Here is a 27470-nt window from a genome sequence, read left to right as displayed (position 1 = left end):
CTTGGGACGTCCTCAAGGGCATGAAAGTAAGAAACCCATGTATTTGATAATAACTTGATGTGTTGTAAATTTCGTTATCTCGTTATGTGGAAATAGAGAGAACCTTGAGTGAGTATCTGTGTTGATCGTTAGATATCCAAAGTCTACCTCAATTTCCTGTATCGCAGAACAGCCAGGGGCGTCTGCCCGGATCACAGAAGGGGAGGAGGTGGTCAGACTTAGCCAGTGAGTCGAAGGTCTGACTAGAGAGATATCTGAATACTTGATACAAGTATAGGTTGCGAAGGCCTCCACAGAGAGAGGCAAGATGGGAAATGATGAAAGTGTCCCGAAGGGACACTGGCGGACAAATGAGGAAAACGATTTGTGAAATGTTTACCTAAGTTGCCAAAAGGTTATGATATTTGTAAAGGTGGAACATTGTGTAGTGACACATGGAGAATGTTGTTGAAAGATAAGAAAGGAAAGTTAACAGATGACAAAATAGTAGACGCAGTCGAAGTGTGGCTTGACTGTAGTAAGGAATTTGAACGGACAGGGGGAGAACAAATGTTTGATGAAAGAACAGGAAGATATTACTGCAAACCTGGGCAAGGGCTGCCACCGCCCTATCCTGGCACCGACAAAAAGGAAGGAGGATGGGTCTGCACCGAATGTGGCCAACAGAACCCCTCTTTCTGTACTACATGCCTTGTATGTGGTGCTCCACCCCCACATGGCCACACCTCTGTAGTTCCCCAGCACGTCCCACCAGTCCCCCCTACAGCGCCATCTTTTCCCCAGCCAACGCCCATGGCAGGACCCTTAGTCTCCTTTGACCCAGAACCCCCTGTCCCCCCAGCAATGTTGGCAGTCCAACAATTATAGCCCATGGTAAATCCAGATTATACCTTTAGCCCTGTACCTAAACCACCAACAGCCTTAATGACTGCCCCCGATAATCCTGACACAAGTGGAATAGGAGATAATGATGGCAAACCCCCTCAGAACCTAACCCAAGGCCCTTTGACCAGTACCCTTGGGGCAGTTGGTGGACACTCTCGCCTGCCAAATCCCGAATATGACGATATCCGTCAGTTACAACATGAAATACGAAGCTTAAAAGAAAAGATCGGAGAAGTCTCCGGAAAACAGACAGAGTTCTTAAGACTGGCCAATGAAACCATGGGGCCCAGAGGTCCACCTAAATATGTGTCTTTTACCCCTAATCAGTTATATACCATTGTCAATCAACTGCCAGACCCAGAAACACATCCCATGCCCTTCTTTAGGAAATTGGAACAGATACATAAAACATATGGTTGTTCCTGGTCTGATTTACAGAGTATTGTAGAAAACAAAACAGGAGAATACTCTGCAGTTATACTTGAGAAGGTTGAGAAACTCAACGGAGGATATGATGACCGCACCTGCGGGTCTGGTTGGGATTTCATGAGGCAACTGAAAACGTGGGCAAAAACCAATTTGGCAGATCACTTTACCACCCTGCAAGATAGGGCTGAGTCAGTTGAAAAATTTCTGCAGAGGGTGAAACAATATTTCAGAGACATGGGTTTCAAAACCTATGAGCCCGTCCACATGAGATTGCTGGTACGCTCATTTGTAGATAGTCTACGCCCTGACATTAACAAAGTGCTGATCTCTGGGTATTGATTGTCTTGAACAAGTGGCAAAAGGGCTTGAGAATAATAACAGGAAGGTCCGTGCTGCAGTCATCTCCGTAATGACAGGGTAAGGAGACGGAGACTGCCCCCCTTCCCGTAACTGTTATGGGTGCGGCAGACCTGGTCACATTAAAAGAAACTGCCGCAGGCATCATCTCTGGCCCTCCAACATGCAACGCCCACAGCAGTGTCGAGGAGGCACCCCGCCTCCCTTCACCTCACAATAGGACAGTGGCAAACCAGTGCAGGGAGGGGTTTCACCTTATATGGCAATCTCCGCCCCTCCTGCCGGTTTCCCCCCTCGAGTGACTCTCAAGGTAGTTGGACAAAAACTTTCAGTAGACACTGGTGCAGCCCGCAGTGTGCTTTGTGAGACTGCCACAATTCCCTCCTGGCACACTAACATTCAGTTGCCATGTTCCGGCCTCGAAGGCATTGTCCAACATAATTTGGTCACTAAACCCCTGCCTGTGAAATCGCCACAATTGCACCTGCCCGCTGGTATAATATCTCAATTTGTTGTCAGTTCAACATGCCCATTTAATTTGTTGGGTGCTGATTTTCTTTAGAAAATCACAGCCAACATAGAGTTCAAAACAGATAGAACTGTGTGCCTTGGCACACAACTGCATCCAGAAGAAAGTTGCCTTCTCATGGCACTCAAATTAGCCGAGGCTGAAGACACCCGTTACAACAACACCTTATAAGAGATCCTACCCCTCATACCGGACTCTCTATGGGCAAAGGGACCACAGGACATAGGCCGCATGAATGTTCCCCCAGTGATGGTACTTCTGAAGGACCCCAATGTGTTACCATACAAGGCGCAGTACCCACTGTCAGTCCCACAGCAAGACGCTGTCTCTCAGCAAGTACAAACCCTGCTACAAAATGGCACCTTAATTGAAACTACATCACCATGTAACACACCCCTATATCCAGTCAAAAAGAAGGGGGAGAAAGGCAAACCCCCGTTGTATATGATGGTACAGGACTTACGGGCAGTCAATGAAGCCACAGTCCTAGAGACACCAGTAGTGCCTAACCCACACACGCTTTTAGCAGGCATACCCCCAAATGCATCTGTATTTACAGTGATTGACCTTGCAAATGCATTCTTTTCTGTTCCTCTACATAAGGATTGTCAATTTTTTTTTGCTTTTACACACGCCGTAAAACAGTACACCTGGACTGTTATGCCCCAAGGGGCCCAGAATAGCCCCTCCTGCATCAGCAAAGCCATGTCCTCAGTCCTTCAGCCCTGGCAAGCCGACAATCCGGAGGTTGAGTTACTACAGTACGTAGATGACCTCCTCCTCTGTGCTGCTAATCCATAAGTCTGCCTCTCCATGTCTGTCTCTCTTCTACAGTTCCTCGCAGCCTCTGGCTGCCGAGTGTCACAGTCCAAACTTCAATTGTGCCTGCCTAAGGTGGTCTTCTTAGGACACTGCATCTCACAAGGAAGCAAGCATCTCACAGATGCCAGGAAACAGGCAGTGTCTGAGATCCCCATCCCAGACACCCCTCACCAGTTACAGACATTCTTAGGATGAATTTCTTCTGCAGGCCGTGGATCCCAGATGCTTCCGTATTAATGCAACCTTTATATGATTGTATACCACGCAATGTTACCTCACCGTTTCAGATGATGATGGAGGCCTGTGAGTCCTTTAAAAAATTGAAGGCCACCATCTCATCTGCTCCAGCCTTGGGCATACCAAACTATAACCTGCCCTTCAGACTCTATGTCATGGAGAGACAAGGCCATGCTACTGGAGTTCTCACCCAGACACACGGGGGCAGAAACAGACCCCTAGGATATTATTCAAAAAGATTGGACCCAGTAGCCAGGGCAGCCCCTTCCTGTGTCAGAGCTGGACATGCAGCCAGTGTCCTGCTGGACACCATGTCTAATATGGTACTAGGCCACCCCCTTACTATCCTAGCACCACATGACATTTCTGCCATTCTCCAACAAACACAACCTAGGCATCTGACTAATCAACGTCACCTACGGTTTCAAGGTAGCCTTCTCCTATCTGATAATATCACTATTCAAAGATGTCACATACTCAATCCTGCTGCTCTTCTCCTTCTTCCAAGGGGGGAGCATTCTGGAGAATCCGAAGATTTCATTGATCTACAGGCCGAAGAGGATCTTCAAGAAGAACTATGGGGTTCCTCTGATTTAATTTATGCTGAACCGGAAGATGACTGCCTCACAATGATGGAGGCTGAAGTAGGAATGCCACCATAAATTCAGCACACTCCATTAATGAATCCACACTGGACTCTCTTTGTGGACGGCTCAAGGTACGCCGATGACAAGGGGAAGTTCCATACAGGCATGGCAGTCACTAATGAGCATGAGGTGCTGTGTGCAAGACAATTGCACCTAGACAAGTCAGCACAGGAGGCTGAACTCATTACATCACGGCCGCTGGAACCGCAATCAAGAATGCTTCAGCAGTAGCGGCTCTAATGGCAGCAGTATTCCTGCCCACCCAAGTGGCAGTGATTAAGGTAAAGGCTCATACTCGAGCTGACACCCCTGAAGCCAGAGGAAATGTCCTAGCTGATCAAGCAGCAAAGCAAGCAGCAGTGAAAAAGAAAGGAAGAACAGCCCTCACAAGTCTTAATGGCGAGAGAGCACACAACAGACCCAACACAGAAACTAAAAGAGGTCTCATGGGACCTGCTAGTCCGGTTACAGAAGCAGGCCTCGCCACAAGAAAAATTGGATTGGCTGAAAGAGTCAGCCCAAGAAGAGAAGGAATCCGGACTGTGGACCCAATGAAAGAGAGTATGTCTGCCCAAAGCTCTCTATCCTCTGATAGCTTCAATAGCTCATGGGCCCACCCACCAATCTAAGACCATCATGAAATAACTAATTGACAAAATATGGGTGGCCCCAGGGATAACCCCTGTCCTGGTGAGGCATACTCAATCTTTCCTCATCTGTGCGCAGTGCAACCCGGGATGAACTGAGCCCACACCGACCAAATGTCCAAAGCCCAGTACCCTTTCAACGGATTCAAATTGACCACATCCAGATGCCAATATGCCAAGGGTTTCAATATGTGCTAGTAGTGGTAGACTTGTTCTCTGGGTGGCCAGAAGCCTACCCCGTCTGAAAACAAACAGCCACAACAACTGCTAAGAAACTAATGCAGGAAACTGTTTGTAGGTCTGGAGTACCTGAGGTCATTGGAAGTTATCAGGGCCCAGCATTTACTGCTAGCTTAACACAGGAAGTCTGGAAGATGGTAGGGTCACATTTAGCCTATCATACGCCATACAGACCCCAAAGCAGCGCCAAAGTCGAACGACTAAACGGGGTACTGAAGTCCAAGATGCTGAAAATGACTAGGGAGACAGGGCTCAGTTGGGTACAATGCCTGACAATAGCACTATTTTCAGTTAGACACACCCCTAGGCCTCCACACAAACTGACTCCATATGAAATTTTGTTTGGGACAAGGCCTAGGATGGGGCAGTACTTCCCATAGCAATTACAAATGCATTATGAATCTGTTGAAAAATATGTGATTGCCCTGAGTAAACAATTTTCTAACATAATGTAGTAAAAATTACAGCAGTAAAGGAGAGTCCTTAAATTGCGATTTATTTTGTGATAGTTCAATGCGACAATAACGTGTTAACGCGTTTTTCGGCTATATTAGCCTTCATCAGACACTATGAAAAGAAAAGCAATAGTGTCATATACATGTACAAGGTATTGACATAAATATATAACATATATAACATACCATGGATGACAAGTAACATCAAAAAAACATATAAAACAAAAAGAAAAAATGGCAAGCAGATAATCCAGTGAGACGATATAATATACAGAGCTGTAATTTTGCTGCTACACAGAGTCACACTAGTAAAAATAATCAGATATGCACGTATTGGGGACAGGGTTCCCAGGTAGATGAAATGGTCCTTGAGATGTATAGTCAAGGAAAGAGTGATATGGTACGGGGTTCAATCCATATTATTTAGAAGACAGATAAACTAGGTGGATATAGGTAACCGGTTATAGTAATACTTATATTATATATATATGAGAGAGCCTCATCCCCAATCAGGAGGACCTACCAGTGCCGCTTGATGGTGGAGTCTTAGGATGAAAAGACACACTTAAAGGTAAGGTGCTGTCAGCAGCAGTGGTTCCTTGTGTGCCCATAGCAGTATTGGATACTGCTTAAAAAGATGCCGGGAAGCGCGCCTAGACGGAGGGCGGGCATGGAGGCTGGTGCACATGTGAGGCTGTGCGTTTTATTTGCCGGAAGTAGATCGGCAAATGGAACGCATCGGGTCATGTGATTGCATTTCACAGACCGGAAGTAGTTCGGTCGTGGAAAGCAAATGCCTGAAACATCACTGGGGACCTGGAAAAGGAGTAGAAAAGTTAAGAGAACGAGGAGTATAGTATATGTTTAAGAGATGAGATGATATAATCGTGAGAATATGCGATTTACAGTATATGAAACCGAGACATAGGGTAGAGATGGACTATGTGAATGGATCAGATGTATATGAGCTAAAGTAGGATAGTATACGTGAATTATACCAAGGTATATGTCTGATGAGAAGTGTAGTAAGTAAATGTGAGATGAATATGCGTATGTTATGTGAAAGGGACGGACATATAATGTGTATCTGTGTTGTGATATTATAAAGTATGAGTGTAAGCTGTAAAGGGAAGAAAATATAGGTAAAGGATATGAGGAACGGCACGTGGTCCAGGAGATGGGGATCAGGAGGCCTGTCAGAGGAGAAAGGAACAAGAATTAGTATGATGATTGGAACAACACTAGGTCAATACAATTCAAAGTAAGATAAAGGCTTTATTGCATTACAATAAACATTGGATCTCATATTCTTTATTCATTCCTTTTGGATAAAGCGTGTGCAATGTGTGGATCCAATAGGTCCCTCTGAGCTTGAGGTTTCTGATTCTATTGCCTCCTCTCCGAGGTGGAGGTACCTGTTCAATTATCTGGTATTTAAGTTGTGATATGGAATGTTTATATTTATAAAAGTGCGCCGGGACCGGTAACAATATATTTTTTCTCCGTATTGTCGGTTTGTGCTGGCAAATCCTATCCCTTGCTTTTTGTGTGGTTTCTCCCACATATGCTATTCCGCAAGGACATTTTATGAGATATATCACGAAGTCAGTGTCGCAAGTAAAAAAGCCATTAATGTATGCTTTGCCAGTTTGGGGATGTGTAAATTGAGAGCCTTTTTGTATATTGGAGCACTGAGAACACGTAAGGCATGGGAAGGTACCTCTCCTCTGGGTTTGTAGAAAGATTTGTCTTGGTAACTGTGTCTCAGAACCCAAATCTGCCCTCACCAAATTATCTTGCAGATTATGTGGACGGCGGTTACAGGACAGCACTGGATTGCGGAATGCATGCACGCACAAGTTCTCTCTTCCATTCCAGATCCAGATTACCTAGAAGGGACCTACTCGTTGAAACCTGGAGAGTGGGTGGTGGTCAAGAAACACGTTAGAAACCAGGTGTTGCTGACTACCCCGACCTCTGTGAAACTCGAAAGGAGGCCTACCTGGATCCACGCCTCACATTGTAAAAGAGTAAAGGCTGTCCCGACGACCCTGGAACAATAAGCCATGATGGTCCACCTACTTATCATGACTTTAACTGTAGGCATATCAGCAGTGTTCACGCCACTTGGTGATGAATGGGACAATTCACTGATACGGCGCCATCAAATTCTAGTCCAGGGGTTGAATGAGTCTGAGACTCTGAGAGATTGTTAGATCTGTACCCACAGTCCGATGAGCTCATCCAGTATGCCTTATTTTGCAATACCCCTGGACCTTTCTGAACTTATTGACCTGTCTAAATCTACTATCTTTCTCACTAGCATATACTGAGTTAAATCCAGAAAAGACAAGGACAGGGAAGTGTCCTTACCTGTCGCAGGGTGGGCAGATGCCCCATGGCTCATGATAAACAGATCAGGACCCTCGATAGATTATAGCTCTACCCCCTGGCAATAGGGATACTGGGCTGATGTCACATGTTTTCCTAGCTAGACACACTGTTATTGTCTCCAAGTACAAACCAAAGGTATGACATTTAGTCCACACATACACTCAGGTTGCAATGACTCAAAAATAGACAGCCATGTGCAGTGTATTGGTGTAGATGCTGTGAATGGGAAAGACCTACCCTGTAACAACCATACTGTACAGGACCTTATCACAGGTATATTAGCTAACAACTCCAAAGGTCAGTTAAAAGGATATGAGCTGGCAAAAGGGATAAAATTTGCCAAATTAATTACCCAATTATTCAATAGCACAGCAGTGACAGTTCCAGAGGACATATACTTCGTTTGTGGACACAAAGCGTACACATGGTTATCCAAGAATGTCACAGGACTGTGCACCATCGCCAGGCCTACTCCTGCCACCTTTATAGTACCACACTCTGAAATTGACATAAATGCTATTCCTAAACACACCTTGTACTGTAGGGCCAAAGATAACACACCCAGACCAAACGGTAAGCCACATGTTGTAGAAATGAGCATTTCCAATAAAATTCTTAGTAGTCTTTTCATATATCCCATGATAGTGCAGATGTGGGATCATTTGGTGGTGGCAACTGATTATCTAGATGATTAAATATGGGAAGTGATGAGACTTATGAATACCTCGAACATTGTGCAAAACCAGTTGATCATTGTCACCAACCAGCACACATTAGTTCTAGACTATGTTACAGCTAAAGATGAGGGTATGTGCCAGGTTGTGGGACCCGCTTGTTGCCATTGTAGTGTCCCACTAGGTAAATGTGGGCACTACACAAGGGTCAATTGGGCCACGTTGTTCTCCACCTCCTGTGGAACAGGGCCATTGTGTCTTATATGTCATTTTGATGCATAATGTCACTTTATTCATGTTATTTATGTGCATTTTCCTGTTTAAATGTGTATCAGGCCTGTTAGGGTGTAATTCCTCCTCCAAGACAGTAGAGGGAGCTAGGGAACCCCTAATATAAATAGTCAGGTCCTGTTCAGGGAAAGTGTGTGTAGAGTCAGAAGTGAGTGTGGACTTTAGCTAGGCAGCAGTTGAAGGGAGCTTCTGACATGCAGCTAGACAGCCCAGGCTTCTAGATGCTACCAGGGGAAGAGTTACCTCCTGAGAAACTTGCAGTTCCTACAAAGTACAGTACAGAGCAGAGCAGAAGTGTTTCCAGCCAAACAAGAGAGCTGAAGGGCAGAAGAGTCTATTTAATGCAAGGAGATATATACCTGAGGAAGTTTCTTTACCAAGGATAAAGCCACCAATAGGGCATATGGGCCTTGGGATCAAGACAGACAGGAATTCTGAGGAATAGTGCACAGGATTTCTGAGGAAAAGGTGCAGCCTCATCTGTGAGTGTGTTTAACCCTCTGAGTATCTTGCAAGAACATTGTTGCCTGCCATTATTGTAAAAGCCTGCTTGAAACTGCTTCTGTCATATGGAACTGAACTTAAAGAACTGTATATAGTTAACTGTTCCAGTAAAGAAAGTTTTGGTTCACTGCAAACTGTGTTCCTCACTTATTACTGCTATCAATCGGTGTGCCACCGTTACCGGCACTGGCGTCACGAATCTTTAAGGGATCTTGCCACCGGCACATTAATCCTGCAACACCCAGGGCACCTCACCTACCACCCGCCTGGTCCCTATACACAGAGAGTGCCCCAGAGGACCCCTGTGCCATCCTCTCCATCACTGCTGTACGCCTGCCCAGGGTCTCCTATGAACTGTGAGTAACCAAGAGCAACCCTCGTTTGCCTAAATAACCGTGACCTCACTATCGCAATACCCTGCAGGGCTGCGTACTGCATATTTTGGCATCACGAACAGGATGCGATCATTCCTACGCCATTGTGGAATATAAACTGTGTGCCAATATTGCCCATAAAGTGATAAAGCCCTATCCGTTTATTTGGAAAATTGCTGGGTCAAAGAACTGTAAAAACTGCGGTGTGAAAATCGTATTTTGTGGACTGTTTGCCGCTTATTTAATACACCGCTTGCTGTCAGTGAATAGACAGCGTTTTGCTCAAAGATGGCCGCTTAAGCTGACTGACTGATTTATTACTGCGCCATCTCTGCATTTTGTTGGCGGGAAAAATTGGCGCCTTCTGCTAAAAGTGCGGGAAAGACTGGATGTCTGCGCCACCGCCTTATCTTGAAATTTGCATGTCTACCAGTATGGACTCCGCCTCCCCTATGTTGGAATACCTGGGGGGCAGCCTCCCATAGCAATGGGAGGTCTTGTCTGGAATAATAGGTGCCGCCCTGTCGGTCTCCAGAGAGGGATCGAGCATGCTGACAAGTAAAGACTGCTCTGATGTGATGTCTGCACCAGCCGTCCAGGAAATGGAACCTAACCAGTTGGAGCAAGAAGAAGTTCCACCGGCTTATACTCCGGGACCGGAGAGACCACCCTGCCTGCCAAGGGGATCGCAGCCTGAGCCATACTTCGGCTCGTGGAGGGACTGTGTGTGACCCACGGCGCAATGGTCTGCATTAATGGCAGAAATATGCAATGCTGCTATACAGAAGACTACAAGTATAAAAATTTACTTTGAAGAATTGGCCAAGACCATCTACGAGTGCCACACTGAAACTCAAACCCGCCTGGAAAGGAGGATGGGGGTAGTGGTGACCTTTGATAAGGATCTGGGCTTCGGCTTTATAAAGGATTATTCGACTGGCAGAGACTTATATGTAAACCGGAGGTCTGTCAAGCGCAGTTACCTGCCGGACCACCTGCACAACCTCCGCGAAGGAGAGGAGGTGGAGTTTACCCCTGACGAGGGCCTGAGAGGCCCCTACACAACAGCTATATGCCGTCCCAAGCCGGGATCCGAAAATTGGGAAGAGCCCGATGAGTCCATCAGTTCGGGACGCGAACCGGAGCGCCCGATGGAGCCAGGGCATACTACCTATCAGGAATGGGGTTCCTTCACCAGCCCCAATGTTTTTTGGCAGCCCACCGTACTTGAAAAATGTGTGAGTCCTTACCCCTCACTTGAGCTGCCCCGCAGAGAAAAGACTCTGAAAGAAATGGAGAACTTAGAAAAGTTCCCTGCAGCCCTGGATGCTATCCGGAAAGGAACGAGTACAGACCCGGCGCCGGAACCTGCAGCAACTGAGGCAGACCATCCGGATCCCTTACCTGAACCGGCTGCAACTGTGACAGATTCCAGCAGCGATGCAGCATCTGAAAGTTTGGAGGAACAGATCGTCAGACTGGAGCTTCACCTGCGTGGCCTGCGCCAACTTGCCGCATCCCGAGTGGCGCCTCCGTCACCTGAGAGAAAGGATACAACAAAGGACTCAGATGCCCCTGAGCCAGTAGTCAGGGTCCCTGTCCCTGCCAGTCGGGCGACCCTTGTGACTGCGCCCGCTGTCGCGGCACCGGAGAGACTCTGCTATACCAGAAGTCGGGTTCGCCACTTACAGCCAGCGTCACCTCGATCCATGGAGCCTCCTGCCGTATACGCTCCTAGACCCGCGGAGCCTCCTACAGTCTTCACCCCCAGACCAATGGGGCCTATACCCGTGAGAGGCCCATTTATGTTGCAACTACCCGCTAATACTATTTTGTGGGCCCAGCCATATATGGATCCTCGTGTCAGGCCCAGTCTGCCAGCAGAACCAGGATGTACCACCAGTGACGACTCTAGTGGATATAACACATACCTGTGAGTAGGCCTGCCAGGCCATGATTTTGATTTTGCTGAGGGACCCTTACAGTGGATTTAACCCTTACAGGACAGGAGTCCTTTGTTTTGGCAACATTGAGCTACTGCCTGTTACCCACGGCCCAGTAGTAGCTGGAGACCACTGAGAAGTCCAAATGCTCTGCTGCCATTCCGTTTACAGGCCCCCTTGTCTGCTTTCAAACACTTAAGCCAAGTTGTGCCTGTTGTTTATTTTTGCACCTTAACCCTTTTAACCCCCTTTTCAGGTTGAATAGGGTCATTGCAGCACTATTTTATACGCCATTTAAATAATGTGGACTTTTATGTGCTGTGACTTTTATATGCAAATCATAACTTCAAGAAATGTGCCCAGACATGACCCAACGCATGAGGGCCTCTGAGATGCTGTTTTATTATGGACTACTGTATTTAATAATTATGGACTATCCTGGTTATCCCAGATACGCTGCACCAGGTCCGCGCCCGCTGTTCCCTATACTATCCTGAGTGAAGAGAACGACACCCCTTTTCACCGGACTTGTTCCTTTGCCAGCGGAGCTGCCTGATATATATATATATATATATATATATATATATATATATATATATATATATATATGTACTGCAAATGTGGATGTGTGTTCCTGCTTTGCACTTTTTGTCTTTCAGGCGACAGTTTCCAGCTGGGCAGGGCCCCTTGTGTTGCGCCGAGGACGGTCAACGTTAAAGCAACGGGGTATGTAGTGTCCCACTAGGTAAATGTGGGCACTGCACAAGGGTCAATTGGGCCACGTTGTTCTCCACCTCCTGTGGAACAGGGCCATTGTGTCTTATATGTCATTTTGATGCATAATGTAACTTTATTCATGTTATTTATGTGCATTTTTCTGTTTAAATATGTATCAGGCCTGTTAGGGTGTAATTCCTCCTCCAAGACAGTAGAGGGAGCTAGGGAACCCCTAATATAAATAGTCAGGTCCTGTTCAGGAAAAGTGTGTGTAGAGTCAGAAGTGAGTGTGGACTTTAGCTAGGCAGCAGCTGAAGGGAGCTTCTGACATGCAGCTAGACAGCCCAGGCCTCTAGATGCTACCAGGGGAAGAGTTACCTCCTGAGAAACTTGCAGTTCCTACAAAGTACAGTACAGAGCAGAGCAGAAGTGTTTCCAGCCAAACAAGAGAGCTGAAGGGCAGAAGAGTCTATTTAATGCAAGGAGATATATACCTGAGGAAGTTTCATTACCAAGGATAAAGCCACCAATAGGGCATACGGGCCTTGGGATCAAGACAGACAGGAGTTCTGAGGAATAGTGCACAGGATTTCTGAGGAAAAGGTGCAGCCTGATCTGTGATTGTGTTTAACCCTCTGAGTATCTTGCAAGAACATTGTTGCCTGCCATTATTGTAAAAGCCTGCTTGAAACTGCTTCTGTCATATGGAACTGAACCTAAAGAACTGTATATAGTTAACTGTTCCAGTAAAGAAAGTTTTGGTTCACTGCAAACTGTGTTCCTCACTTATTACTGCTATCAATCAGTGTGCCACCATTACCGGCACTTGCGTTATGAATCTTAAAGGGATCTTGCCACCGGCACATTAATCCTGCAACACCCAGGGCACCTCACCTACCACCGGCCTGGTCCCTATACACAGAGAGTGCCCCAGAGGACCCCTGTGGCATCCTCTCCATCACTGCTGTACGCCTGCCCAGGGTCTCCTATGAACTGTGAGTAACCAAGAGCAACCCTCGTTTGCCTAAGTAACCGTGACCTCACTATCGCAATACCCTGCAGGGCTGCGTACTGCACCATTACATAGACCCACAGGGTAATTTGCAAGTTAAGATGGGTCTAGAGAAAATGGCGGATCTAAGGGATAAATGTCTGGACGCACATAAAGCTGATAAAGATACATGGTGGTCTGATACCTTCTCCTTCCTTAACCCCGCCAACTGGTTTAAAGGTATTGGGGGTTGGCTCATTGGAATTGTCCAAGTAATATTACAGGTAGCCCTAATAATATTGGTGATATATATAGTAATTAAGCTTGTTCTTACTTGTGTGACCCGCCTTTTAAAAAGAGTGAAGAAAACTGATGAACAACCCATCATGCTCATGTATGGCGATGAGGAAGAACAGAAGGAAACATCGCTCAACGCAGCTCCCCCTCCTCACTATGATGCCTGGCTGAGATAGGGTGAGATGGATCCCAGGGTGTGTATGGCGATGAGGAAGAACAGAAGGAAACATCGCTCAACGCAGCTCCCCCTCCTCACTATGATGCCTGGCTGAGATAGGGTGAGATGGATCCCAGGGTATTACCACAAGTCCGAGCAACCGGGAGCCTACCTAGAAGGAGTAGGTTGTCGCCACTGCGGGTGAAGAGGATACGAATGGTATGCCCAGGGGATTCGCTAGGCAAGGGTAAGTCTACAATCAAGTATCCAAGGGGGGACTGTTATGGACTATTGATACAAAATGGATACTTGCTTGTTGAGGACTATACTGTAGTTAAAATGGCGGTAAGGTACCCAGTCAACGCCTATAACAAGAAGCTTGCTTTCTGCTTTATTATGTGCCTCAAGACGGTTTCCATTCAGCTCAAGCAAGCAGCTTCAAAGAAACAGAAAGTAACCTCTTCACCCACCTGAAGGGGGGGGGGAGGGGTGAACCTCCTCTTGCACACAGATGTGACAGAAAATACATAGCTTATAGCACATAGTAAAGACATACGACACATTGCCTCCCCCGCATTTTCCTGTTCTACATTTCCTGTTAACATATAGACTGTCTGCTGTTCTGCAATAAACCAGAGATATGCTTTGACTCCCATCTGAGTGGTCAGTGTCATTTCTCTCCAGGCCTGTAAATCTACTTCTATAATTTGGACCAGCACATCAACTTTACTGACCATTGATCAGAACCAAAACAGTATCTGTCCTATTACTTTTTTTTGCACCTGTCCTATTACTTTTATCTGCCTAGCATTATATCTGCCTGCCATTGATCTATGCACAACCGCTTTTGCATCAATCGTCTTCTACCATGTCACATGACAAGTCAATGAAGAAGGATAAACCAGGTAGGTATCCACATATAAATATATTCACTGCCTGAAAGGATACTAAAATGAAGCTGAACTAGTCTACTAGCTTTCTTTTCTTCAATTTCCCCCAGTGGAATCTCACACCATCAGTTGAGACTGCATAGGCTATTATGTGTTTCTCACATCCACCGGATGTTTCTGTTGGGGACCCCGCACCATCAGCTGGGTCCTTTTGCTGCACTAACGCCTTTCCTTTCCACACCCGATGTTCCTGATGAGACAGGTGTTCCTGTCGAAAGGTGTTGAGTGAGGAGGGCTCAATACAGAAGTGGAGTTATTTAGCAGTTCTATACTACAACAGAATTAGTGCAACCATAGGGATAACATAGAAATTGACTATACTATCGATAATAGAGTGATGACTGAGAGAATGATCACTATCACTGAGTATTTCCTGGTTTCAACTTAAAGAGCATCAGAAATCATGTATCATTGGGCTCTTTACCAGTAACCTCAACAAGATACATTTGTAGCAATCCCACTAGGAAGGCTTACATGCTAGGTTCAGCAGGTTCCTGGGCTCTAGGGATTGCCACAATCTTTTGCCTCCCACTCCACAGTGACTTACTGCTATATGGGTGAGTTATTTGCTATTAACCCATTGTCAACTGTGGTCTGGCTGTACCCTAGGTAGGCAAGGGAAGAGGGCTGTTTTTTGACTAGTCCAGCTTCATCCCACGCTCCCTACCCAGGAGAATCATCATTGAGGTTGTACCTGAAATACACAGGGCAAGTGCCCTCCTTATTTGTTGCTTTCTTTTTTAGTTATCGACCAATAAATGTATTATTATTTTATTTTAGTATCCTTTCAGGCAGTGAATATACAGTGTCACATGACAATGACATTATATAATAACACTCTGTGCTGTTCCATGGGCCCCTCTGCTGTGCAACGTCAGCACAGATAGCAGCCAGTGCTAGTCAAACACTGCTTCTCTGTGATGGCCACAGAGTCAGACAGTAAATGTGCTCATGGTCTGAGTCTGTCACGCGACTCCTCCTTTCTTTCTTTCCCGCTGGCTCCAAGTATCTGACTCCTCCTCCCTCCCTCCCTTTTATTCACCATTCCACCCGCTGTTCTGCCAAGTCCAGACTCCAGACAAGTCCAGCACTACTCCTCCTCAGGCAGCAGAGGCACTGATCTGGCATCTGCAAAATCTGAGTAAAGGCCCTTTTACACGTACAGATGATCTGGCAGATTATTATAGAGGAGCGTTGGTGTAAGGCTACTCTCGCGTTTTGGGCGGATCCGTCATGGATCTGCAAAAAACGGATCCGTTACAATAATGCAACTGCATGTATCAGTCATGAACGGATCCGTTTGTATTATCTGTAACATAGCCAAGAGGGATCCGTTATGAACTCCATTGAAAGTCAATGGGAGACGGATCTATTTTCTATAGAGCCAGATAGTGTCAGAGAAAACGGATCCTTCCCCATTGACTTACATTGTGTGCCAGGACGGATCCGTTTGGCTCAGTTTCGTCAAGCGGACAGCAAAATGCTGCAGGAAGAGTTTTGGTGTCCGCCTCCAGAGCAGAATGGAGACTGATGGGAGGCAAACTGATGCATTCCGAGTGGATCCTTTTCCATTCAGAATGCATTAGGGCAAAACTGATCTGTTTTGGACCGCTTGTGAGAGCACATGACGGATTTCACAAACGTAAAGCCAAAACGTGAGTGTGAAAGTAGCCTTAATGCTCATTTCTGATAAGTGGCCTGTGTTAAAGGTGTTGGCAAGTAGTGTTGAGCGCGAATATTCGAATTGCGAATTATTTTCTCGAATATCGCAATTTCGAGATTTCGCGAATATTTAGAATATCGTTCTATATATTCGCGAAATCGAATATTCTTTTTTTTTCTTTCTTTTTTTTATTTTTTATTATTATATTTTTTTCTTTCCCACTTCCCTAAAGTTGTTCTTACATGTCCTTTGGATTCCTGGCTTCCTGGCTGCTCCAGTCAGTGGCGTTTTCAACTTACTGCTATATTCCATATTAGCTAAATTACAATCTAATCTATATGTGTATTTTACGAAATTTCGCAATAGTCGGAATTGCGATGCGAGTAATATAACACGAAATAGTCGCATGAAGATTTCAACTTAGCACTGCTATATTCCATATTAGGCTAGAATATGGAGTATAGCAGTGCTAAGTTGAAATCTTCATGCGACTATTTCGTGTTATATTACTCGCATCGCAATTTCGACTTTTTCAAATGTTCTTAATATTGCTCTAACTTCGTCTTTTAGAAATTTCGTAATATTGCTCTAACTTCGTCTCTTAGAATATTACGAATATTCTAAAAGACGAAGTTAGAGCAATATTACGAAATTTCGTAAAATACACATATAGATTGTAATTTAGCTAATATAGTGCTATAATCCCTTTTTTTTCCTGTATTTTTTTTTTGCCTCTTCTGAACTTAAGTTTTGTAAAATATGTACACTATTAAAAAATATTACTATAGCAGTATATTAGCTTAAATACAATCTATGTGTATTTTACGAAATTTCGTAATATTGCTCTTACTTCGTCTTTTAGAATATTACGAATATTCTAAAAGACGAAGTTAGAGCAATATTAAGAACATTTGCAAAAGTCGAAATTGCGATGCGAGTAATATAACACGAAATAGTCGCATGAAGATTTAAACTTAGCACAGCTATATTCCATATTCTAGCCTAATATGGAATATAGCAGTGCTAACTTAGCACAGCTATATTCCATATTAGGCTAGAATATGGAATATAGCAGTGCTAAGTTTAAATCTTCATGCGACTATTTCGTGTTATATTACTCGCATCGCAATTTCGACTTTTGCAAATGTTCTTAATATTGCTCTAACTTCGTCTTTTAGAATATTCGTAATATTCTAAGAGACGAAGTTAGAGCAATATTACGAAATTTCGTAAAATACACATATTAGCCTAGCCATAGTCAATTAGCATAGGAACGTTGCCTTATACTATCAAGATGAATATTCGCAATATGCGAAAAAATAATTTCGCGATAATTGGAATAATTGCGAATATTCGATTTCGACGAATATAACACGAATATTCATGCGAATATTCGCGAAATATCGCGAAATCGAATATGGCACCTCCCGCTCATCACTATTGGCAAGCACCCACTAGTTTATTGGGAAATCATGTTGCTCTGCCACTATGAAAAATCATTGTTTCTATGCAGCATCGTTCTGTCTAAACAACAATCTACTGTGCAGGAATAATGATATTCTATGGAGATAAGAGATTGCTGTAGTGACCACTTGTCCCATACAGTGGAGGTGATTGCTACATGTAAATGCTGCCCTCATCCCGGCTCATGATCTGACAGTTATTAGAAGCGTCTGCAGTGTTCCCCATAATCTCCCTGATCATTTCTACATGTTAAACGACCCTAAAGTTCTAGAGGCTCACATTCCCTTCAGACTGGATAACCACTGAGTCATGGAAGATCAGAAATCTCATGAAAAGACTTCTATAGTACATTTTACACATGGTGCATTAGAACTGCTTGTGTCACAGCTCAGAGATAAAACGTCAAGGAGGAAGGAAGTTAAGAGAAAAGACAAGAAATAGACATGATTTCCAAAAATTGTATCCAAAAACCATTCATCCATTTTTTGTAAAAAATAAATAAATCAAATAATAATAATAAAAATACAATATTCACACAGCCACAAACAGCCAATCACTGGATGTAGCAGGTCACTGCTGCTGTCAGTCTATGCCGAGAGGGATCATGATGTACAAAGGCGAGTAGGGAACCCTAGAATATTGAAACAGGTGTGGTGGGGGAATGATTAGGCAAGTATTACTTCTTGTGTTACTTTACACCATTGTAAGCGTTTTTTAACCCCTTACCACCCATGTCATACTATTACGTCAAGAGCTGGTGCTCCTTAACGCGATATGCTGTACTACTAGATCAATGCAATGGAGTTGGCACAGGAGCTGAGTCTATGCCATCAACTCTAATACAGCTGGGATTGGAGCTACTGGCTGTTTAGCCCTTAGATGCCGTAATGATCCTATTATTTATAACTAGAATTCAAATTTATAATCTATTATCATTTTTCTGTATGCTAATACATTTAGTGTCTCTATGATAAAGGCTGTTGTTTAGAACAACACTTCTGTGCAGCAGGCTAAGGGTACGTCTACACAATGACATGTGTCGCATGATACAGTAGGTACAACTACACTGTGACTTGTGTTGTGCGACATTATGTCGTGGCAATGTCACAAAACATTTTTGGGTAATGATAGTCAATGGTGTCGCATTGTGACATGCTGAGACAGCGACGTGACAGTTGCACAAAAATCCAACAAAATCCCCATAAGGAAGAACGGTTTGTTATGTTCGGAATGTGTAGTTAGTTATGCCTTTTTTTTTTGTATTATTTGATGATTTTAAAGGGCAATAAATAAAGACAAGAAGTTGTACACGAGTGCTGATGGATTTTTCCAGGATTTAACCTTCTTGCTGAAGGAACTGAGCTGACACAGGAGTGTCCGGTTTCCCTCTTAGCACTGCAACACATTGTTTTTATTTTTCTTTCACGGGGAGGCTTTTCCTGCATGTAAATAAGCGACCACCTGCTGCAAGATTGATAGGACCGAACATTTAGCCTAGACCTGACAATTTCCTGGCTAGCCACTTCTCTGATTAGCAGAGCAATGGCACAGGCTCTGCTTCAGATTCAGAGGAGCATCTGCACACAGGCACGGCATAAAAGGAACTTTGCTATGGCAGGCCTTAGAGCCTTCAGCTCCCCTGTGTGCGTACACACACACACAGGGGGGAGGGAAGTGACCACTGCATTTCACCCTTACCCCTGGCCCTGCCTACTTGCCTCGCGAGTCCTAATGACAGGGGACAACTGGACGGCAATCCCTAGCTTGGAATAAGTGCAGTGATGACAGACAGACAAACAACAGAACGTGAACGGACCGAGTCAATACAAGGAAAGCTACAAAGTACAAATGGAGCAAGCATAGAATAGTCAGGAGAAGCCAGGGTCATAAATACCAGGAGAGTCGTGAAGTACCAAAGGAGTCAGCAGAGGATCGTCAGGAGGAGGCCAGGGTCAGAATACCAGGAGAGCAGCAAAGTACACAAGGAGCAGGCAGAGGATCGTCAGGAATTCAGCAGGAGGTAAGTACGCCAGGAAAGCCAAAATCACAGGTGGAACCTAAATTAACAGGCAACCTATGGCCAGCAGGCTGCCTGTATTTATAGTGGGGAGTGAGGGTCATGTGACGTGGCCAGCGTCACATGACCGACAGACCAACCAGTCGAGCACCGAGTGATCAGCTCCGCGCTCAAGGCAGACTTAGGAGCAGGGGGCCTCCCAGCTAGCAAAGGTCAAACACAGATCCTCGCTCCTGAAGCTAAGCAGCAGGTCTGCGGCTAATGGGAGACCGAGAGCACCTTCGGAACCTCGTTACAGTACCCCCCCCCTTTTACGAGGGGCCACCGGACCCAAGACTTCAGGCGATGGCCTTTCAGGGTGTTCTAAATGAAATTTTCGAATAAGTCTAGGAGCATGAACCTCCCTGGCAGGTACCCAAGATCTCTCTTCAGGTCCATACCCCTTCCAGTGAATCAGGTACTGCAAGGAATTACGCACCTTCCTGACATCCACTATTTTAGACACCACATTCTCGACAGCATCATTAACAAGAACCGGCAGAGGCGAGGCTTTCGATGGTACTACCGGTTCAAAATATTTTTTATGCAGAGATTTATGGAACACATTATGAATGTGGAATGACTCGGGCAGCTCCAACCTAAATGATACCGGGTTAATCACCTCCGTGATCTTATATGGTCCAATAAAACGAGGAGCAAACTTTTTAGAATCTACCTTAAGAGAGAGATTCTTGGAGGACAACCATACCTTATCCCCAACCTGAAAATTCACCCCCCTTGAACGTCTCCTATCGGCCTTGAGTTTCTGAGAACTTTGAGCCTTTTCTAAGTTCGATTGAACCCGGGCCCAAACTGTGCACAGTTCGGAGGAGAGCCTATCCGCCTCAGGGTTAGAGGAGGAGACGGATGACCCAGAATGAAAACGGGCATGGAAACCATGGTTACAAAAGAAAGGTGAAACCCCAGCAGAAGAATTGACACGGTTATTCAAAGCAAATTCAGCCAATGGAAGAAATTTCACCCATAATTGCTGGTCATCAGCAACATACAACCTCAAGAATTGTTCCACAGACTGATTAAGGCGTTCAGTCTGCCCATTACTCTCAGGGTGGTAGGCAGAGGAAAAAGACAATGACATTTTACATTTTTGACAGAAGGCCCTCCAGAATTTGGACACAAACTGCACACCCCTGTCAGAAACAATATTTTCCGGGATACCATGCAATCGAACAATTTCTTTCACAAAAATAGACGCCAGGGTTTTGGCATTCGGGAGTTTAGACAGGGTAATGAAATGGACCATCTTGCTAAGGCCTCTTTCACACTTGCGTTGTCCGGATCCGGCGTGTACTCCACTTGCCGGAATTACACTCCGGATCCGGAAAAACGCAAGTGTACTGAAAGCATTTGAAGACGGAACCGTCTTCAAAATGCTTTCAGTGTTACTATGGCAGCCAGGACGCTATTAAAGTCCTGGTTGCCATAGTAGGAGCGGGGAGCAGGGGAGCGGTATACTTACAGTCCGTGCGGCTCCCGGGGCGCTCCAGAATGACGTCAGAGCGCCCCATGCGCATGGATGATGTGTCCAATGCGATCACGTGATCCATGCGCTTGGGGCGCCCTGACGTCACTCTGGAGCGCCCCGGGAGCCGCACGGACGGTAAGTATGCTGCTCCCCCGCTCCCCGCTACACTTTACCATGGCTGCCAGGACTTTAGCGTCCCGGCAGCCATGGTAACCATTCAGAAAAAGCTAAATGTCGGCTCCGGCAATGCACCGAAACGACGTTTAGCTTAAGGCCGGATCCGGATCAATGCCTTTCAATGGGCATTAATTCCGGATCCGGCCTTGCGGCAAGTCTTCAGGATTTTTGGCCGGAGCAAAAAGCGCAGCATGCTGCGGTATTTTCTCCGGCCAAAAAACGTTCCGTTCCGGAACTGAAGACATCCTGATGCATCCTGAACGGATTTCACTCCATTCAGAATGCATGGGGATAATCCTGATCAGGATTCTTCCGGCATAGAGCCCCAACGACGGAACTCTATGCCGGAAGAAAAGAACGCAGGTGTGAAAGAGCCCTAAACCTATCGACCACTACCCAAACTACAGTCTTACCCTCCGCCGGCGGTAGGTCAGTTATAAAGTCCATCGAGATATGGGACCAGGGTCTACTGGGAATGGGTAGGGGTCGTAGGTTACCAGCAGGGCGAGTCCTAGGTGTCTTGGACCTGGCACAAACCTCACAGGCTGACACGTAGGACTTGACATCCCTAGTTAGATTGGGCCACCAATAAGATCTAGAAACCAGATCCTTAGTGCCCTCAACACCCAGATGTCCACAAAAGGCAGAATCGTGACACTCACCCAACAGCTGGAGACGAAATTGTACGGGAACAAACAACTTATTTGTTGGGGTGGATACCGGTGCCAGATGTTGTTCAGACCTAATGCGAGCCGAGATATCCTGGGTTAGAGCTGCTATGAATATTTTTGCTGGTAGGATGGATTCAGGTGGTACCTCAGTAGGTTGAAAAGCATCGAAGCTCCGAGATAATGTGTTCGCCTTCACATTTTTACTTCCCGGCCTGAACGTAATGGAAAAATCAAAACGAGTAAAAAACAGAGCCCATCTGGCTTGACGGGGATTCAACCTCTTAGCAGACTCGAGAAACATAAGGTTTTTATGGTCAATGACAACAGTTACACAATGCCTTGCCCCCTCCAGAAAATGCCTCCACTCCTCAAATGCCCATTTAATGGCCAGCAGCTCCCTATTCCCTATGTCGTAGTTTCTCTCCATGGGGGAGAATTTCCTGGAGAAGAAGGCACATGGTCTCAGGTTAGTGAGGCTAGCAGGACCTTGTGAAAGGACTGCTCCTGCGCCGTCCTCGGACGCATCCACCTCCACAATAAAAGGTTTCTTCTGATCAGGCTGGATCAGAATGGGAGCGCTACTGAATGCCTTTTTTAATTTTTCAAATGAAGAAATGGCCTCAGTAGACCAATTCTCCAAATCCGCCCCTTTCTTAGTAAGGTCGGTCAACGGTTTAGCAATTATGGAAAAATTCATAATAAATTTACGATAGTAATTGGCAAAACCTAAGAACCGTTGTAAGGCCTTTAATGATGAAGGTCTTACCCATTCCTTAATTGCTAGTACCTTACCAGGATCCATCTTGAAGGCGTGAGGAGTCAGAACATGCCCTAGAAACAGAATCTCCTGTACACCAAAGACACATTTCTCTTGCCTAGCGGATAGCTGATTCTCCCTCAACAACTCTAATATTTGTTTAACATGAGACACATGGGATTCGAAGTCAGGAGAGAATATCAAAATGTCGTCAAGATAGACAATAGCAAATTTACCTAAGAACTCCCTAAGAATGTCATTCATGAAGTTTTGGAACACAGCTGGGGCATTGCTGAGTCCAAAAGGCATCACCTGATATTCAAAGTGTCCTACCGGAGTATTGAACGCTGTATTCCATTCGTCTCCCTCCTTGATTCGGATTAGCTTGTATGCCCCTTTCAGGTAAATTTTGGAAAACCAGGTTGCCCCCAGAACCTGGTTAAATAAATCCGGAATCAATGGGAGGGAGTATCTATTCTGGACAGTGATTTTATTTAATCTCCGGTAATCGATACATGGCCTAAGACCACCATCTTTTTTCTTAACGAAGAAAAATCCCGCCCCCATAGGAGAGACAGAAGGTCTAATATGCCCTTTACCAAGGCTCTCCTTAATATAATCTTCCATGGCCTTGCGTTCGGGCTTAGAAAGATTATAAATTCACCCCTTAGGAAACTTGGCCCCCTCTACTAGCTCTATAGTACAATCATAAGGTCTATGGGGGGGGTAGAACCTCCGGGGTTGGTGATGAGAATAAATCAGAATATTCCCTAACAACAGTGGGTAAAGTATCAGACTTTACTGAGACCCCAGCCTGTACCACGGAAAAGCACGAGTCACACTTAGGCCTCATCTCACCAACTCCCCATTGGACCAATCTATAGTGGGGTTATGTAGTCGGAGCCAAGGCAACCCTAGTACCACCTCAGCCGGTAGGTTCTCCAGGACTAAAAGGGAACATCTCTCTGAGTGGCACACACCCACGGTTAGAGAAATCTCTGAGGTACATGAGCTCACCGTACCACCAATAAGAGGAGTAGCATCAATAGCCATGACATGGATAGGAGTTGGTAAAACAAACATTGGAATACCCAATCTTACAGCATAATCAGAGTCAATAAAGCTGGCCGCTGAGCCAGAATCAATAAAGGCCTTACCCGGCCATTTATCTACTCCCAGAGAAATCGTAATGGGTACCAAAAGCTTACATTTAGAAAAATCAGGGTGTACCTGGTCTTTAGGTTGCCTTGCCTTAGGAGACTTGACAGAGAGGACCTTCTTAGGACACTGGTTGATCCAATGGTCAGGATCTCCACAGTAAAAGCATTCTCCTCGTCTGCGGCGAAGATTCCCTCGGGTCATGCCAACCTGCATGGGTTCCTCGGTGGAGACCTCAGCATTGTCTCTGGGATAGGCCTCTGGCTGGACCACCATCTGGGAAGAGAACTGTTGTTTCTGTCGTCTGTCTCTAACCCGTCGGTCAAGTCGGACAACAAGGGTCATCATCTCCTCTAAGGTCTCTAGAAGTTGATAACTGACCAGAAGATCCTTTAAATTATCAGACAGACCTGACCTGAACTGACTCTTCAGGGCTGGTTCATTCCATCCTGAGGGGACACACCACCTTCTGAATTGGGTGCAATAATCCTCCGCAGGTAGATTGCCCTGAACCAGTGCCTTTAGAGCCGTCTCGGCTACTAGAGCCCTGTCTGGTTCCTCATAGAGGGTACCCAGGGCCTGATAAAACCCCTCCACAGAAGATAAACAACTGGCGCCAGCAGGTAAAGAGAACGCCCAGTCCTGGGGATCACCCTGTAGTCGGGAAATGATAATGCCCACGCGTTGACTCTCGGGGCCAGAGGACACGGGGCGCAAACGGAAGTAAAGTTTGCAATTCTCCTTAAAAGAGAGAAACTTCTTCCGGTCTCCAGAAAAGGGTTCTGGGAGCTTAATCTGGGGCTCAAAATGCAGACTGGAGGCCTGAGGAGTGGAAGAACCTTGCCCTAACTCAAAAGAACTGAGTTTTTCCCCTAACTCCTGCACCATCTGCGTCAGATTAGAGACATGGTCAGTCAGGGTCACCAGAGGATTCATTATACAGTGGTTATTGGGCCTGTTAATCTGTAACGGTCACGTACACACACACACAGGGGGGAGGGAAGTGATCACTGCGCTCCACCCTTACCCCTGGCCCTGCCTACTTGCCTCGCGAGTCCTAATGACAGGGGACAACTGGACGGCAATCCCTAGCTTGGAATAAGTGCAGGGATGACAGACAGACAAACAACAGAACGTGAACGGACCGAGTCAATACCAGGAAAGCTACAAAGTACAAATGGAGCAAGCAGAGAATAGTCAGGAGAAGCCGGGGTCATAAATACCAGGAGAGTCGTGAAGTACCAAAAGAGTCAGCAGAGGATCGTCAGGAGGAGGCCGGGGTCAGAATACCAGGAGAGCAGCAAAGTACACAAGGAGCAGGCAGAGGATCGTCAGGAATTCAGCAGGAGGTAAGTACGCCAGGAAAGCCAAAATCACAGGTGGAACCTAAATTAACAGGCAACCTGTGGCCAGCAGGCTGCCTGTATTTATAGTGGGGAGTGAGGGTCATGTGACGTGGCCAGCGTCACATGACCGACAGACCAACCAGTCGAGCACCGAGTGATCAGCTCGGCGCTCAAGGCAGACTTAGGAGCAGGGGGCCTCCCAGCTAGCAAAGCCGCCCTGGGAACCAGGTCAAACACAGATCCTCACTCCTGAGGCTAAGCAGCAGGTCTGCGGCTAATGGGAGGCCGAGTGCACCTTCGGAACCCCGTTACAGTCTGTCTCGATCTTGTGTACCTTTAAAGTAACCGCTTAGGTGAGGAGTTAAAAGTCTGTGATCGCCATTATTGCTGATTATGGACTGTGCCACTGGATTTCTTCTGTGTAAAACAGCAGTCACTGGGCGACTGTAGAACCTGCTCAGCTTTTGAGCACGCACCATGTTGAAAGACCAGACATCAGCTGTACATGTATAACTGGTGTCAGGAATGTGTTAATAGTACTTAAAGGTGGTGTTTACTTTTTACAATCCCTATGTTAGGAGGTTCCCTTAAAAATAAGCTGATCACACTGCTGGGACCCATGTGATCAGGTATAATCTGTGAACCTGGCAGCAAGTGTTCAATTCCCCTGCAGTGCCACCACGGGAAAAAAGTATTACATGGTACATACTCGTTTGAAATCAAGTTCTGTCTGTCATAATGTTGGCACTTTCCAAATCTTTGGCATGACCTCATCTGGAATATGCTGTTCAGCTTTGGATATTGGTTCATAGAAGGGATGCTCTTGAGCAGGAAAAGTACAAATAAGAGCGACTAAACTAATAAGGGGCATGGAGAGTCTAAGTTATGAGGAAAGATTAAAAATTTTTAACTTATGTTGTCCTGAGAAGAGGTGTCTAATGGGGGACATGATTAACTTATAAAATATATATATATACAGTGCCTTAAAAAGTATTCCACATTTTATCATGTTACACCCACAAACTTAAATGTATTTTATTGGGATTTTCTGTGATAAAAAAACAGAATGTAACAAGTATGTGTGAAGTTAAAAGAAAATGATACATGTTTTCCCAATTTTTTATAAATAATATCTTGAAAGTGTGGTGATCATTGTATTCAGCCCCCAGAGTCAATAATTTGTAGGACCACCTTTTACTGCACTTACAGCTGCAATTCTTTTGGGGAATGTCTCTACCAGCTTTGCACATCTAGGGGATGAAATTTCTGCCCATTTTCTTTGCTATATAGCTCAAGCTCATTAAAATTGGATGGAGAGCATCTGTAAACAGCAATTTTCAAGTCTTGCCACAGATTCTTAATGATATTTAGGACTGAACTTTGACTAGGTCATTCCAACACATGAATATGCTTTGATCTAAACCATTCCATTGTAGCTCTGGCTGTATACCGTATTTAGCGTTGTTGTCCTGTGGGAAGGGAAACCTCTGCCCCGGTCCCAAGTCTTTTGCAGCCTCTTCTAGGTTTTTCTCCAGGATAAAGCTACATGCACACGAACGTTGTTTTTTTACGTGTCCGCTCCGTTTTTTTGTGGATAGGATGTAGACCCATTCATTTCAATGTCATCCATTTTTTTTGTAGATCCGCAATTTGTGGACCACAAAACACATACGGTCGTGTGCATTTAGCCTTACCCTGTATTTAGCTCCATCCATCTTCCCATCAACTCTGATCAACTTCCCTTTCCCTACTGAAGAAATGCATCCCCACAGCATGATGCTGCCACCCCATGTTTCATAGTGGGGGTGGTGTGTTCACACAGATTTTGCATTTATGCCAAGAAGTTAAAGGGGATATCCAATTTCTCAAACAACCCCCCCATGTGCCGGGCCCCTCATAGGTCATTAATAGTAAAAGCCCGGACAACCCCTTTAAGAACAAATGCTACGTTTACTTCTCATTATTTGACTCCACTTCTGCTTTTACCTTCAAAAAACAGCATCAAAGAACCTGAACGTGTTGTAGCCCCTTTATTGAAACATTAGCTTAATAGTGTATAAAGCGCTATAAAATGTATATCAAATGTAGTTCACATACAGTGAGAGATTCTAAAGACATGATCGCCCATTATCTCGTAAAAATAGATCACAAA

Source organism: Bufo bufo, chromosome 5 (assembly GCF_905171765.1).
Source record: "Bufo bufo chromosome 5, aBufBuf1.1, whole genome shotgun sequence".
Taxonomy (NCBI): domain Eukaryota; kingdom Metazoa; phylum Chordata; class Amphibia; order Anura; family Bufonidae; genus Bufo; species Bufo bufo.
This window is presented reverse-complemented; position numbering follows the sequence as displayed.